The sequence below is a fragment of the Ovis canadensis genome, chromosome 4 (assembly GCF_042477335.2).
Source record: "Ovis canadensis isolate MfBH-ARS-UI-01 breed Bighorn chromosome 4, ARS-UI_OviCan_v2, whole genome shotgun sequence".
Lineage (NCBI taxonomy): Eukaryota > Metazoa > Chordata > Mammalia > Artiodactyla > Bovidae > Ovis > Ovis canadensis.
The window spans coordinates 58,591,988-58,608,912 of record NC_091248.1 but is presented as its reverse complement, the minus strand read 5'-3'; the positions used below and the strand labels follow the sequence as shown (position 1 = coordinate 58,608,912).

General features: G+C 39.6%; 1 long non-coding RNA gene and 1 pseudogene across 1 annotated transcript in view; one reads left to right on the top strand and one right to left on the bottom strand.

Moving 5' to 3' along the window:
- Nucleotides 1-1,413: 1,413 nt before the first annotated feature.
- The window catches only part of LOC138439251 (uncharacterized), a 73,557-nt gene continuing 58,045 nt past the window's right edge, over nt 1,414-16,925 (bottom strand). Inside the window, exons 6-7 of the long non-coding RNA XR_011256658.1 lie at nt 4,816-5,082; nt 1,414-3,196 (exon numbers count right to left, since the gene is read on the bottom strand). This is a non-coding gene — a long non-coding RNA (uncharacterized lncRNA). The remainder of the gene's footprint in view (nt 3,197-4,815; nt 5,083-16,925) is intronic.
- LOC138439691 (peptidyl-prolyl cis-trans isomerase A pseudogene) lies at nt 11,570-12,216 on the top strand (annotated as a pseudogene).

Sequence of the window (16,925 nt, the reverse complement as noted above, 5' to 3'; positions counted from 1 at the left end):
TAGATGGCAGCCCACCAGGCTCCCCCGTCCTTGGGATTCTCCAGGCAAGAACACTGGAGTGGGTTGCCATTTTCTTCTCCAACGCGTCAAAGTGAAAAGTGAAAGTGAAGTCGCTAAGTTGTGTCTGACTCTTAGCGACCCCATGGACTGTAGCCCACCCGGCTCCTCCGTCCATGGGATTTTCCAGGCAAGAGTACTGGAGTGGGGTGCCATTGCCTTCACCCAGGTGGTGCTAATGGTAAAGAACCCGCCTGTCAATGCAGGAGACATAAGAGACACAGGTTCAATCCCTGGATAGGGAAGATCCCCTGGAGGAGGGCATGACAACCCACTCTAATATTCTTGCCTGGAGAATCCCTGGACAGAGAAGCCTGGCGGGCTACATCCATGGGGTCACAGAGTCAGACACAACTGAAGTGACTTGACACGCACTCAATGGCACCCCACTCCAGTACTCTTGCCTGGAAAATTCCATGGACAGAGGAGCCTGGTAGGCTGCAGTCCATGGGGTTGCTGAGAGTTGGACACGACTCAGTGACTCCACTTTCACTTTTCACTTTCCTGCATTGGAGAAGGAAATGGCAACCCACTCCAGCGTTCTTGCCTGGAGAATCCCAGGGGCGGTGGAGCCTGGTGGGCTGCCATTTATGGGGTCGCACAGAGTCGGACACAACTGAAGCGACTTAGCAGCAGCAGCAGCACACATTCTAATGCTGCGGGAAACCACAAAATGCTCGTCATCTGAACTCCTACTGATCATAGAGGTGGCATAAGAAGCCACGACTAGGAGAATAAAACAATGAATCTCTGTGACCAGCTACAGCAAACCCAGGTCACAGGCACTGACTAGGAGCCTGTGCTCAAGACAGAGCCAGTAATCAAAGAGCCATCATGAGTTACGGAGCACACACAGCCAGTCAAAGCAAGTCCTGAATCACACAAAAAACAGAGGCCAAAGCAAGGCACGGAATCAAGAATCAAGCCAAAAATTCAGAATCATACATATGGAGCACCACACTGTCCACTGGTCATTTGAGTGGATCTAGCTGCAGCAAGAATAGTGTGTGTTAACAGCAGGTAGATGAGTTCCAGCCTTCCCTTCCATACCAGCAGCCTCCCAGAGACTGGTAACAAAACATGCCATTCATTTTTCCCACTATCCATTAGCTGGGCTTCAGGAGGAAAGCCAGACTAATTATAGATTAAATAAAGAACTTCCATTTTCTCTTTGCGTCTGAGCTGTAGTGTGAGTTAAACTTCTACCCTGTTACATTAGGTCTTGGCTGGACTTCAAGTGGAATTAAAGGGCAAAGCAAATGTGAAGTTAAGCTGGGAATGCCCAGCTAGTCAGAGAAGTAATAGGAGACAAAATTAAAAGAAAAGAACAACAACAACAAAAAAGAACACACATTCTTTCCTTTTTACAACTTTATTAACATATAATTCACATACTGTACAATTCACCTATTTAAAGTATATAATTTAATGGCTTTTAGTATATTAACAAACTTGTATATCTATCACCACAATCAATTTTAGAACTTTTAATTATACCAAAAAGAAACCCCACCCCTCTTAGCCAGCACTCTGGGCAACCACTAATCTACTTCCATCTGTAGAGAATTGCCTATGTGGAAATTTCACATAGAATTGCACAATGTGTGGTCCTTTATGACTGGCTTCTTTCACTCAGCCTCTTTTCAAGGTTTATCCATGCTGTACCATGTATCATTACTTCATTCCTATTAATTGCTGAATAACATTCCACATTTTATTTATCTATTCATTAGTAAATGATTATTTAGGTTTTTTTCTACTTTTTGGCTATTCTGAATAATACTGCAAAGAACATTCATGTACAAGCATAAGCTCTAGTGTGGACATATATTTTCATTTCTCTTCTGTATACCTAGAAGTGGAATTGTTTAATCATACAGTAACTCTATGTTTAACTATTTGACAAACCGCCAGACTGTCTTCCAAAGCAGCTGCACCATTTTTCATTCCCACGGCAGTACAGAAGGGTTCCAGTTTCTCTATGCTCTTGTCAGTAGCTGGTTTTATTAATATCTGTCTTCTTCATTGTAACATTCTATCCCCTATTTTAAATCTTAAACAGACCTTTTGGATCTTTGGGTCTGGTAACTGAACCAGCTCCCTGGTTAGAGGAGCCCACTTACAAAAGGTAAAAGGCTGAACACACATATACCAATGACCAAGCAGGAAAGAAAAGGCCAACGTCAGGGCACCCAGTCCCTTCTGAGTATAAACACAAAGGAGGACTTCCCTGGTGGTCCAACGGTTAAAAATATGCCTGCCTATGCAGGGGTCACAGGTTGGATCCCTGGTCCAGGAAGATTCCACATGCCTCGGAGCAACTAGGCCTATCTGCCACAACTACCGAGCCCACTCTAGAGCCTGCAAGAGCTGGCGACGAGAGAAGCCACCGCAACGAGAAGCCCGTGCACCACAACTAGAGAGGAGCCCCTGCTTGCCCCAGCTAGAGAAGGCCCATGCACAGCAATGAGGACCCATCACAGCAATGAGGACTGAGCACAGCCAAAAATAAATAAATAAAATTAAAAAAAAAAAACACCAAAAAACACAAGGCCTGGCACTGACACTGCTTCTAACTGAACTTATTCAAGGCATGGCAAGGGCAGGATATGTAGGTAAGAGATGAACAAAGGTTGAAACATCATTTGAAAATTAACTGGGTGGGGGAATATGGAGCCAAACTTATCTTCTCTCCTCCACTCTCACTTGGATTTTTCCACCAGACAGCACACACTGAGTACATATTTGAGAGTTCTTCTCCTCCTTTAAAGTTATATGGTTCCATGATTTTCTTTCCTGAAGTACAATTTTTTTTTTTTCTGAAGTACAATTTAAACTGAATGTACTATGTATCTCTTTTATAAACAGAAGCCTTTGTCTTAAGGCTCAGTTGAAATGCTTTTAATGTTTATTTAAAAACGTTTTTCTTTTGATGATCCTGAATCTTGTTATAGTAACTTTAGCATTAGCATTAGTATTTCCTGGAAGTCACTAAAAGTTCCTGAAAGTTCACCCAAGCAAGAAAGGTGAATATGGTTAAAAAGGAAAAACTAAGAAGTGCATAGATTACTTATTTAGCTAGCAAGAGAACTGTGTTCTTTCATCCTTGAGAATCTTGCTTCCAATATAATGATCATATCTGAAAATACAGGGAAAAAATTATAAGGATGGAGGATTCAAAATAAGGAGGACTGATTCCAAATACAATATGAACCCGTCAAATTAGAAGATATTAGAGAGTGTTACACATGTTTTTTCTTACTTAATGTGGAAGGAAACCACAATGAATACGTGGCTAATAAGGCACCTTCTGGGCCCTAGCATTACTGGTTCTTCAAGTCAACAGATATTTGTTGTGTATCTGCTATGAGCCTGAAACTCTGCTAGCTTTGCCAAAATAAATAAGACAGAGTCTCCACTGGCAAAAAGCAGCAGAGGGCTTGGCCTCTGCCACACAGATGCAAACACATTATTCAGCTGCAGTACCCTGGGACCATCCTACAGCTCTGACAGGAAAGACACAGAGTGGAAATTCTGAAGAAGGGTGATTTACAGTAACCTCAGCTACAGTGAGAGGCGAACAGGATACGGATGGCAAAGGAGCAGGGGACGTGCCAGTGAACTCAGCCTCATCAAGAACACGAAGGATCTCACGAAGCAGAGACAGGCAGGGACATTGGTGAAAATACTCGTGGGAGAACAAATGTGTGGAGATTTACACAGTGTAACCACATAAAACTGCCAATAGTCAGTCACTTTCTGGTCTACAGACATAGTATCCTCATATGGTTTCAACTAACACAAAATAATCCCCACTGGTGTGTTGGGTGAATGTTTAGGAGAACTAGTTAGGAAAGTAGTTGGGGTCAGAGTAGAAAGGCCTTGAATTGCCTTCTAAGTTTCAACTTTGTCCCACATGTGATGGAGGCAGTCAATTCACAAAAAGAACTGAACAAATGGTTAATAAATGTATTTTTAAATATTTAAAGACTTTTGGATTTAAAAGAAAACTATGTATCATTTTCAGTACCACAAATTTTAAAAAGTTAATAATATTCAGTGCTAATAAGGTCTCAAGGAAAACAGGATGCTCCCACACACTGCTGCATGTGTAAACTGGAATATTTCTGGAAGGCCCTTTGACCAAGCATTTCACTCTTAGAACTTTATCTTAGAGAAACAGTCAAGGGTATTAACCGAAACAAGAAAAAAAGTTTTGCCACCAGGATATACTTAATGTCCAACAACAGCAAGTTGGTTAAATGAATCATGAATCGGTCTTATAAGCGAACATTATACAACTACTTTAAATATTCAGAGGAACATGTGAGCATTCATGGAAACGCTCACAAAATTTCTATTATATGAAAAAATTTGGATATGAAATGTTATATGTATCAGACCTCTTAAGAGCTAGGTTAAGACTGACTAAATTAGAGTTTCAGAGCTGCTATTTAGCCATATGACCTTGAACATGTAACCTGTCCTCTCTGCAGCTCAGTTTCATCATCTGTAAACTGGAAATAATACCAGTATATAATATACATAAAGCACTTTGAAATCTGCCTGGCACACAGTAAGCACTACCCAAAGCTAGTTATTGTTAATATCTAAGAGTCAGCTATTGTTAGTATCTAAGAGTTAGTTATTATTAACATCATTAGTGCTCATTGCCAGTAAATTAATTTAACTTTTAAACTAATTTAAGAAGTAAAGGTGGGAAGACAAACCACGGGGCAAGAACCACACCCAGCACACCCTGCAGAGCTGTTCCTGTGAAGTCATCACGGCAGCTGCCAAGCACTGACCCCATGGCTTGCACTGCCAAGTCTTCAGATGCCGGACACTGCACACTGCCCCAGAACAGCTGTCTCTGCTGCCACTGGAAACCGGATGCAGCTGCCATCACTCCTGTGCCCTGGCCAGAACGGATTCTGCGTCATCCCTGCTGCTTTGAGTCACCAGGTCCTGAATCAAAGCCTAGAGGATGCATCTGCTTGGCTGCACCAAGTCCTCAGTTCCCAGCTGTAAGGGAGATTGAGCAAAGGAGCATTAAGCATTTTATCATATAGAAAAGGCAGATTCTACTTTGTAAGTCAGAGGATTCAATACACTTAGCAAATTTTTATACTGGGAAACAAAAGAAAGCTGTAAACAATCCTTTCAGGGTTTGAAAAACACAGATATAACCTGAACATATATTTACAATATAGAAACAACTAAAAGGAAATACATATATATTAATATATCTCAAAGTATTAATGACCATGTAGCTGATTTGAATTTTTTATTTTCTGACTCTGTAACTTTCCAAATCTTCTATGACATAGAAAAGAAATTTTTTCTTTTCAAGCAAGACTAGGGCAATATTTAATCTCTATTTTTGAAAGAGAATTGAGTCTCAGATTTGGCCATGGGCTGGGAAGTGGGCAACTAGGTCAGGTGGCCACTGTCAGCCTAGAGCCGAACCTTGTTCATCGAAGAGCAGTCAGTACAGCAGCGCATCAGCCTGACTCAGAAGCATACTAGAAATGCATAGTCTCAGGCCCCATCCCTGATCTACTGAAAGCAAAGAGGAGGATGGTTAAAACGATATTCTAAAAGGATGAGCAGCAAGGCTTGACATCTGACAATGTGAAAAAAACAGTCGCAAATGATTACAATACTTGGAAACAGTTCCAAACTTGGAAGAATGCAGAGTCATTAACAGAAATGGGTTACTGGAATAGGAAAGAGTTTCAAAGGAAAAAGGTAAATGTGATTTTAGATATAAGAGGTTTGAGAACTTGAAAGATGGCCAGATGGATGTAACCACCCTGGACAATGTAGAACTGGGAGCCAATAAGAAATGTCAAGATTGGGGACTTCCCTATGGTCCAATGGCTAGGACTCTGAGCTTCCAATGCAGGGGGCCCAGGTTCTATCCCTGGTCAGGGAACTAGATCCCACATGCCACGACGAAAGATCCCATGTGCCACAACTGGGACCCAGCACAGCCAAATAAATACACAAATTTAAAAAAGAAAATAAAAGAAATGCCAAGATTGGACTTCCACATTTGAGAGCAATCTAAAAAAGGAGGTAACAGAAGCCATAAAAATGGATAAGAGAATGCCAAGCGAGAGAAGAAATCCAAGCAAGATTCTTTGTTAATATCTGTATCTTGGAAATAGGCGAGGCACGGAAGTCAGAAAATGGGTGGCCCAAATTAAGATCATCAGGAAATTACAGAGCCAAAGAAAACAAAGGACATCAGGATGGAGGGGACACATGTACACCTATGGCTGATTCATACTGAGGTATGGCAAAAACTATCACAATACTATAAAGTAATTATCCTTCAATTAAAATAAATAAATATTTTTTAAAAAAAGAAAAAAAATGAGAAAATTAAAAAAAGAAAACAAAGGGCAGATGTTTCATTATAATTAAATTCTTCTCTCCTTTCATGACAAATTAGGAGTGGTTTATATAGTTATACTTACATTAGACTTGACAGTGATAGATTAAAGGAGATCTTAATTCTTGAGACATAGAATGTCCAAAATATTTGGAAAAGAACACTGATGCTTTGGATGTTATAGTTATAGGTCATATCATCAGGAGATATTCAAAGCTTCTGTGTCATTTTAAAAAGTTTTTAATGAAAATTTTGAAATTTTTCAAGTAAGTGTTGCAAATCAAGTAAGACCATGACTTATCTTTGTTTTATTTATCCATTCATTGAGCAAACATTTATTGAGGACTTACTAAGAGCCAGGCACTCTTCTGGGTTTCGAGGATACAGCAGTTAAAGAAACAGGCAAAATACGCTTTGCACTCCTGGGACTTACAAGGAGGGGAAGATAGATAATAAACAAAAGAAATAAGTAAACATATTGTTATGTTATTCAGTAAAAACTGTTACAAAAGTAAGGAACATAGGGGCGGGGTGAGAACTGGAATTTTAAGAAATGAAAGGAAGTTGCCACTAAGGTGAACTGACCTGAAGGAGGGGAGGAAACCACTCCTGTAGACACCTGAGGGAAGCATCTTTCAGGTCAAGGCTGAAGTGGATCTGGGGGTCAAGAAGGCCAGTGTGGCTGGACTGAGGGAGTGCAGGGGTGGGCAGGAAAAGAAGACTAAGGAATAAAGGCCATCGGATGTTTCTGAACATATAAGTGGCATTATTTGACTTGGATGTTAACAGAATCATTTGACTGCTATTTTATGAACAGATTGAAGCTGGAAAACCAGATAGGTGGCTATTGTGAATACCGAGGCAAGAATAATGGTGACTCAGACCAGGTACCTTTGACAGTTTTCTCTTTTCAGATAACTGCCTTTTCTGTTTTTCTTCTAGTATGATGCAAGAGGGTGGAGAGATTGTGTGCATAGAAGGGAAAGGAGTACAGAACTCCCAATTATTCTAGTTATATAATTCCACATATTATATAGTTATAGTATATGGAATATGGTCACATAATTATAGTTATATAATAGTTATATATATATAGCATATAGTTATATAATTCCATATATTATATAGTTATAGTATATGGAATACAGTCACATAATTATATAATAGTTATATATATAGCATATAGTTATATAATTCCATATATTATATATAGTATATGGAATATAGTCACATAATTATAGCTATATAATAGTTATATATATAGCATATAGTTATATAATTCCATATATTATATAGTTATAGCATATGGAATATAGTCACATAATTATAGTTATATAATAGTTGTATATATATTAGCATATAGTTATATAATTCCATATATTATATAGTTATAGTATATGGAATACAGTCACATAATTATATAATAGTTATATATATAGCATATAGTTATATAATTCCATATATTATATAGTTATAGCATATGGAATATAGTCACATAATTATAGTTATATAATAGTTGTATATATATTAGCATATAGTTATATAATTCCATATATTACACAGTTATAGTATATGGAATATAGTCACATAATTATAGTTATATAATAGTTGTATATATATTAGCATATAGTTATATAATTCCATATATTACATAGTTATAGTATATGGAATATAGTCACATGATTATAGCTATATAATAGTTATATATATATATATATATATATATAGCATATAGTTATATAACCCCACCAGGGCCTCCCTGGTGGCTCAGTGGTGAAGAAGCCACCTGCCATTGCAGGAGACATGGGTTCAACCCTGGTCTGGGAGGATTCCACGTGCCACAGAGCAACTAAGCCCAAGTGCAACAACTGTTGAGCCTGTGCTCTAGAGCCTGGGAGCCCCAACTATGCAGCCCATGTGCCACAGCTACTGAAATCTACGTGCCCTAGGGTCTGTGCTTCACAACAAGGGAGGCCGCCACAATGAGAAGCTGCAGCTAGAGAGTGCCCCTGCTCGCTGCAATGAGAGAAAAACCAGAACACCAGTGAAGACCCAGCACACCCCAAAATAAATAATTAAATGTTAGTTTGTTAGAATAGGAAAAAGGAGTCCAAAATGGTGGTGGCTAAAAGACAAAGAAAGGGAAAAGTCTGTGAAAAACAGAGCAAAAGAAAATCCGCAGACCTGAGTAGGAATCTCAGGTGAAACAGACATGCCCCCTTCCTGGCTAGGCCTAATTTGCATTGGGCAGGCTCAGGGGGGAAGAAACAAAACCTATAAAAAGAAGGAGCCAAGATGGTTTGAGGCCTCTCCTTTGGGGTCGGCCAGCCCTCACGCCTCCAGGGTGTATTGTTCTTTGTTTACTGAATAAAACTCTGAGCCATAACCGAGCTATAACACTGGTCTGCAGTTTCAAATCTTTGTTGCAGCAAGACAGAACCAAGGAAATTACACACTTTCCTGGCATTAAATAAATAAAAAAAATTTTTTAATTATTTTCACATTTATCTTCAGCCACACAGAACAAAATGTACATACAATTTAAACATTTAAATTTAACTTAAACATGTAATATGTTTAAATAAGTAAATCTTTTAAATTATTACAATTTCAAGGAAATGTTTTTAAAAATAAAACTAAACCAAAAACCATTATCATCACTCTGTCAATAAATTTATATTTAGGCCAAGGTAATAATAACGCTGGGCATTATGCCGGGTACTAACAATGCAAAATGCTGGGCTGGATGAAGCACAAGCTGGAATCAAGATTGCGGAGGACATATCAATAACCTCAGATTTGCAGATGATACCACCCAAAGCAAAAAGGAATTAAAGAGCCTCTTGATGAAAGTGAACAAAGAAAGTGAAAAATCTGGCTTAAAACTCAACAAAAAACTAAATCATGGCATCCAGTCCCATCACTTCATAGCAAATAGATGGGGAAACAATGGAAACAGTGACAGACTTGATTTTCTTGGGCTTCAAAATCACTGCAGATGGTGACAGTAGTCATGAAATTAAAAGAAATGATTGCTCCTTGGAAGAAAAGCTATGACCAACCTAGACAGCATATTAAAAAGCAGAGACATTACTTTGCCAAGGTCCGCCTAGTCAAAGCTATGGTTTTTCCACTAGTCATGTATGGATGTGAGAGTTGGACCATAAAGAAAGCTGAGTGCTGAAGAATTGATTCTTTTGAACTGTGGTGTTGGAGAAGACTCTTGAATGTCCTGTGGACTGCAAGGAGATCCAACCAGTCCATCATAAAGGAAATCAGTCCTGAATATTCACTAGAAGGACTGATGTTGAAGCTGAAGCTCTAATACTTTAGCCACCTGATGTGAAGAACTGACTCATTTGAAAAGACCCCGATGCTGGGAAAGATTGAAGACAGAAGGAGAAGCAGATGGCAGAGGATGATATGGTTGGATGGTATCACTGACTCAATGGACATGAGATTGAGCAAACTTTGGGAATTGGTGATGGACAGGGAAGCCTCGTGTTCATAGGGTCGTAAAGAGTTGGACACAACTGAGCAACTAAACTGAACTGAATAATAAAAGAACTTGACAATTTATTTTAAAGACATGAGAAATATTTTTGAAATGTAGAGTCACTAAATAATGACTAGTTCTAAAAGGTGTCATTTTAAAGTTTCCACTCTGTAATGCTGTAATTAAAAAAAGCAAAATGAAAGTGAGATCTAGAGAGTACACACAAAGACCTGGGTCCCATCAGGACATGCAATTTGCCTCTTCTACGGATCTAAGCCCAAAGGCTTCATTTATTTGCTAAAGATTAAAAGGATAAAGTGATTTTTTCTTGCTTTAAAATAAAAAGGCAACTAAGTCAAGTTAAACATTGACTCAGAAGAGCTGTGGACACTTAGTATTATCATCCTAGATGTGTGGAGTGGTTATTATTTACAAAGCACTTTGATTACCATTACCTCATTTGATCCTCACAATAGACCCATTAGTAACATTGTTCTTAATTTACAAATAAAGAAACCCAGACTAGGAGAGTTCAGAGGACTGGTCCAAGAGTATGCAACTAATTGGCAGTACTAGAGCTAGGATTCTTTACCATCTGAACCAAGAAAAAGAAACGCCAAGAAGGCAAAGTGGTTATCTGAGGAGGCTTTACAAATAGCGGAAGAATGAAGGGAAGCAAAAAGCAAGAGAGAGAGAGAAAGGTACATTCAATTAAAATGCAAAGTTCCAAAAAATAGCTAGAAGAGACAAGAAGGCCTTCTTCAATGAACAATGGTTAATAATAGAAGAACAACAAAAAAGCGAAAGACTAGAGATCTCTTCAGGAAAACTGGAAACATCAAGTGAGCATTTCACCCAAAGATAGACACAATAAAGGGTAAAAATGGTGCAGACCTAGTAGACACTGAAGAGATCAAGAAGAAATGGAAAGAATACACAGAACTGTAGAAAAAAGATCTTCATGAATAGGATTGCTACGATGGTGTGGTTAGTCTCCAAGGGCCAGACATTCGAAGTGTGAAGTCAAGTGGGCCTTGAGAAGCACTGCTGTTAATAAAACTAGTGGGTGTAATGAAATTCCAGCAGAACTATTCAAATCCCTAAAGGATGGTGCCATCAAGGTTTTGCATTCATTATATCAGCAAATCTGGAAGACCCAGCAGTGGCCACAGGGCTGGAAAAGGTCAATCCTCATTCTAGTTCCCAAGAAGGGCAGTGCGAAAGAATGTGCTAACTAACCATCAGACAATTGCACTGATCTCCCATGCTAGTAAGATCATGCTTAAAATTTTGTATTCTAGGCTTCAGCATTATATGAACCAAGAACTTCCAGATGTTCAAGCTGCATTTCAAAAAGAAAGAGGAACTAGAGATCAAACTGCCAACATTTTCTGGATTACAGAGAAAGCAAGGGAATTTCAAAAAACATCTACCTCTGTTCCATCGACTGCCCTAAAGCCTTTGACTGCTTGGAGCATGACAAACTGGAAAGTTCTTAGAGAGATGGGAAGAGCAGACCATCTTACTTGTCTCCTGAGAAACCTGTATGTGGGTCAAGAAGGAAGAGTTAGGCCTTGCAGATGCTGCCACCCCGGAGCCTCCCGTGCTGTCTAGACATGGTCAACCCCACAGTATCCTTCGACAGCGCTGTCCATGGTGAGCCCTTGGGCTGCGTCTCTTTCCAGCTGTTTGCAGACAAAGTTCCAAAGACAGCAGAAAACTTTCATTCTCTGAGCAAAGGGGAGAAAGGATTTGGTTATAAAGGTTCCTGCTTTCACAGAATAATTCCGGGATTTATGTGCCGGGGTGGTGACTTCACACGCCATAATGGTACTGGTGGCAAGTCCATCTACGGCGAGAAATTTGATGATGAGAACTTCATCCTGAAGCATACAGGTCCTGGCATCTTGTCCATGGCAAATGCTGGCCCTAACACAAACGGTTCCTGGTTTTTCATCTGCACTGCCAAGACTGAGTGGTCGGATGGCAAGCATGTGGTCTTTGGCAAGGTGAAAGAGGGCATGAATAGTGTGGAAGCCATGGAGCGCTTTGGGGCCAGGAATGACAAGACCAGCAAGAAGATCACCATTCCTGACTGCGGACAAATCTAATAAATTTGACTTGTGTTTTACTTAACCACCAGACCAATCCTTCTGTAGCCCAGGAGAGCACCCCTTCACCACATCTGCTCGAAATATCCTATAATCTTTGTGCTCTCGCTATAGTTCTTTGGGTTCCATATTTTCCTTATCCCCCTCCAAGTTTAGCTGGATTTCAAAGTTAAATTTGTGATTATGAAATAAAAACTAAACAATTAAAAAAATAAGAAGAAGCAACAGTTAGAACCCTGTATGGAACAACTGATTGGTTCAAGATTGAGAAAGGAGTATTACAGGGCTATCTGCTGTCAACCTGTTTGTTTAACCTATATGCTGAGCACCTCATGAGAAATGCTGGGCTGGTTGAGTTACAAGCTGGAATCAAGATAGGAGGGAGAAACATCAACAACCTCAGATATGCAGATGATATCACTCTAAATGGCAGAATGTGAAGAGGAACTAAAGAGCCTCTTGATGAGGGTGAAGGAGGAGAGTGAAAGAGCCAGTTTAAGACTAAATACTAAAAAAAACTAAGATCACAGCATCCGCCCCCATTACTGCATGGCAAATAGAAGGGGAAAAGGTGGAAGCAGTGACATATTTCTTCTTCTTGGGCTCCAAAATCACTGTGGATGGTGACTGCAGCCATAAAATCAGAAGACAAATGCTTCTTGGCAGGAAAGTGTTGACAAACCTAGACAGTACGTTGAAAAGCAGAGACATTACTCTGCCAACAAAGGTTCATATAATCAAGGCTATAGTCTTCCAAGTGGTCACATACAGCTGTGAGAGACAGACTGTACAGAAGGCAGAATGCCAAAGAATTGATGCCTTCGCACTGTGGTGCTGGAGAAGGCTTCTGAAAGTCCTTGGACAGCAAGGAGATAAAACCAGTCAATCTTAATGGAGATCAACCCTGAATAGTCACTGGAAGGACTGATCCTGAAGCTCCATTATTTTTGTCTCTGATGCACACAGAAGAGTTATTGGAAAAGTCCCTGATGCTGGAAAAGATCGAGGGCATCAGAGGATGAAGTGGCTGGACGGTATCACCAATGCAATGAACACGAACTTGGGCAAATTCTGGGAGATAGTGAGGGACAGGGAGACTGGCATGCTGCAGTCCCTGGGGTCGCAAAGAGTTGGAAATGACTGGGTGACTGAACAACAACAGATCTGGGAATGGAACCCTCACTTCCTAGCTCTTTCTAATTCACCAACTTGTGTTTTTTCTGGATATAAAACTGGGAAAGAAAATGTTTTCCCTGTGCAAGAATTATCAGGTCAACAAAACCAAAGGTGCAGAGCAGTATCTATAGAGAAGTACCAGTTTGGGAATAATTGTCTTATGATAGATTCTATTGTGGGGACACAATTTGAGGTTAGAGAAGCTAAGGAACAGAGGTTTATTAAGTCAAACACTGGTTCTTTAATTATTCAGGGGCTGGTTTGCCATTTAGGCATAACTTGGTCTTCCCCCCCACACCTACCCCCTTTTATAGCTGGCTTGCTCTCCTAGTCTGCTCTTTTGGCACCTCCACCAGAGGGCAGGCAGAACAGGAAGAAGAGCATTGGTAACCTGCTTATCAAAGAGTTGGAAGAAGAAAACTTAGACCACTACCTCAACTTAGAGTTTTGGAGTCTTTCTAGATTTCAGTAATGAATGGCAACTTTGCCACCACAGAATAAACAATGCAGCAAAATGATCAGAACCGGAGACTAGGATCGCATTGCATGCAGTCGCTTCAGTCATGTCTGACTCTTTGCAACCCTATGGACTATAGCTCACCAGGCTCCTTTGTCCATGGGATTCTCCAGGCAAGAATATTGGAGTGGGTTGCCATGCCCTCCTCCAGGGGATCTTGCTGATCCAGGGAATGAACCCATGGCTTTTATGTCTCCTACATTGGCAGGCAAATTCTACCACCTATATTTCTCTATATTTTCACTCTGATTTTTCTGAATGATCAATATAAAGTGTTAAATCATTAAAATTATAACAAAAAATGTGGAGAAATAGACAGGCAATAAACAAGAATAGAAAATTCACAAAAGGAATTCAACCAGCAATGAATATCAGAAAATGTTCCATTCCACAGGCAATGAAAGAAATACACATTTAAAATAAGAAACTGCCACCTTTCTTGTCAAATTAATGAATATTAAAAGTTATAATTATGTGCAAGGGTATGGTGAGACAGGCATTTTCATATATGATTAGTAGGAATGAAAAGTTGGTACCATCTTTCTGGAGAGAAATCTAACCATATAGAGAGATTAATCTGACAGAAGAAAATCAGAGAAATTTCCTACTACTCAAGGTGGAACTAAAATCTGGTCCTTTTTCCTCTAGTCAAGTGAGTCCTTACATGGACAATACAGAATCATGATACATGACAAAAAAAAAAAAGCAAGCTTTATGTCACCTCTAGCCCTTGGCTGACTCAGTGGGATGGAAAGATGAGAATCTCTACCCCAAGAGAAAGGTCTGTAACTGTCACCACTCCAGCAACAGAGGCAGAGCATCCTGACAGCGGAGAGAACTGGGAGCATCTGGATGTCTCTCAAGATCACAGGGGCTGCCTCAGATCCATAGGAGAGGAAAGCAGTGCTTTCTCTAGGTTTCAGAAGGTGTAACACATCACGCTGACCTGCATCCTATTGCGCCAGGTTGCCCTGGAGAGACAGAGAGAATCAGGGGGAGACTGATTTTTATGGTACTATCCAGCATCCGAGGGTCTTATCAACAATGATCAAACTTGCAGTTGGACCACTCCTACACCTTCAGATTACATTGCAAAAAGACAGTTGTGGTCTTAAAGGTCACATACAACATTTGCCCCTAAATGTGAACTATTGTACCATAACAGAGTTCCTTGATCTTGTATATAAATTAATACTTACTAGATTCATTTAATATAAGGGAGATCCTGATGGTGAATAGAAGAGGTCTCATAATACAAATCTGCTTGGAAGACCTAAGCCCCACAAAAAGAGATTTTCCTGAGTTCTAAGTATATATTCACTACAGTTTATAATATGGAGAAACTGAAAGCAGCTTAAATGTCTGATCAAGAGTGTGGTACGTGCCTATTACCTATTTTATAAAATGGAAAATGCTTCTGAAAAAGAAGTGAAGATGCAGAATACCGAGGTTCTAGTTGAGGGTAAGTGACTCCCTCCTGTCTTTCCCACTGAATGGAGACATAACATGGACAGAATAAATGACTGCTCTAAAATGAAATATAGTACTCAGGTTGGAAAAGAAGACAAAAATGTGAAATCCTGCTAAGTCAGCAGGGAGTTTCCTGTGTTTTGTTTTCTTTTTTGTCCCTTCTAGTATCTCCTAGTCTGGACTCAGGGAAGACTGAAACCAGAACTGGGATCTGGTCCTGGACAGAAAGACTCCAGAAGCCTCTAGTTCTGGCCCACGAAAAAGAAAGAGGATCTCTAATGCTCAAAGAAGACAGAAGAAATCACCTAGTGTTTTAATTTTTTTTTCCATTTCTTTTTTTCCCATTTTAGACTCCAAGTAATCTAGGAGTATCAGTGGTGGCAGCTGTCACTGTGACAGAAGCAAGGGATAACAGTGCCTGAAACTCGGATGGAAAGGATGTTTACTGAGAAGAGAAACCAGTGTGGGGTTCCAGGGAGGGTAATCATATACCAGAACTGTAACTGTGGACATGACATTGGCAAATTGCCTGCGAGAAGATACCATGTGGACATGTCACAGGTAGCTAGAAATGTAAATCTAGACCTCAGAAAAGAGGTCTAGGGTAGAATTATAAGTTCGGGAATCATCTGCATTTAGAAGTTATTTAAAGCTAAATACCCTAGACATTTTCTCCTATCTGAATAACAGTTAATTACTGACATTTTCTTGCAGCATTCTTTAGTATCTGCTTCACTGCCAAAGTGAAAAATAAGACCATTTATTACAATAAATAAAGATAAATCCATCTTTATCTAATAAAGATGGATTCTCTCCAACCACTGAAAAAAGGACATAGGATTTTATTTGGTCCCAAGATTTGGGGCCTGGCTCCTAACACAGCAGTGTTTAAGACTCTGCTTGCAACATCCCTAAAATAACTTTGAAAAACTTTATATTCTCTAATATCTTTTGAAATTTGCATATAAATTTTTTCATCAAATTTAAATAATGGCAAAAGATGCGATTTGGAGTATCGTAACTATTGATACGTTTCTTTTAATTAACCATTTAAAAATTATTTATTCAATTCTTTTTGTTTGGGCTGTGCTGGGTCTTTGTTGCTGCTCAGACTTTGTTCTCTACTTCCGGTGCACGAGCTTCTCAACCTGGTGGCTTCTCTTGGTGCAGATCACAGGCTCTAGGACACACAGGCTTCAGGAGTTGCAGCATGTGGGCTCAGTGGTCGCGGTTCCCCGGGTCGAGAGCACAGACTCAATAGCTATAGCACACAGGTTTGTTGCTTCTCAGCATGTGGGATCTTCCTGGATCAAGGACTGAACCCGTGTCTCCTGCACTGGCAGGTGGAGTCTTTACCACTGAGCCATCAGGGAAGCCCTATGCCATGTTTTGATGTTTGAAAATCTTTGATTGATCACTATCAATTTTTTTCAATAACAATCTGAATGCAAATGGATATATCCTCTGGTTCTAAAAGCTGTGTTACTTTTTCTTTTGTATTTAGTTACCATTACAGTTAATAAATAGATTAAAATGATCAAAGAATATAACACAAATGAGTGTTAAATGTGCAAAGTTACAATTTTATTATAAATATATGCTTTAATGAGATAATGGGTCTTTTTTTCTTTTTTGTGTATGAATTCAAGATTCTGTTATTTATTTACTACTCCAATAAGGGTATGATAAGCATGTGTT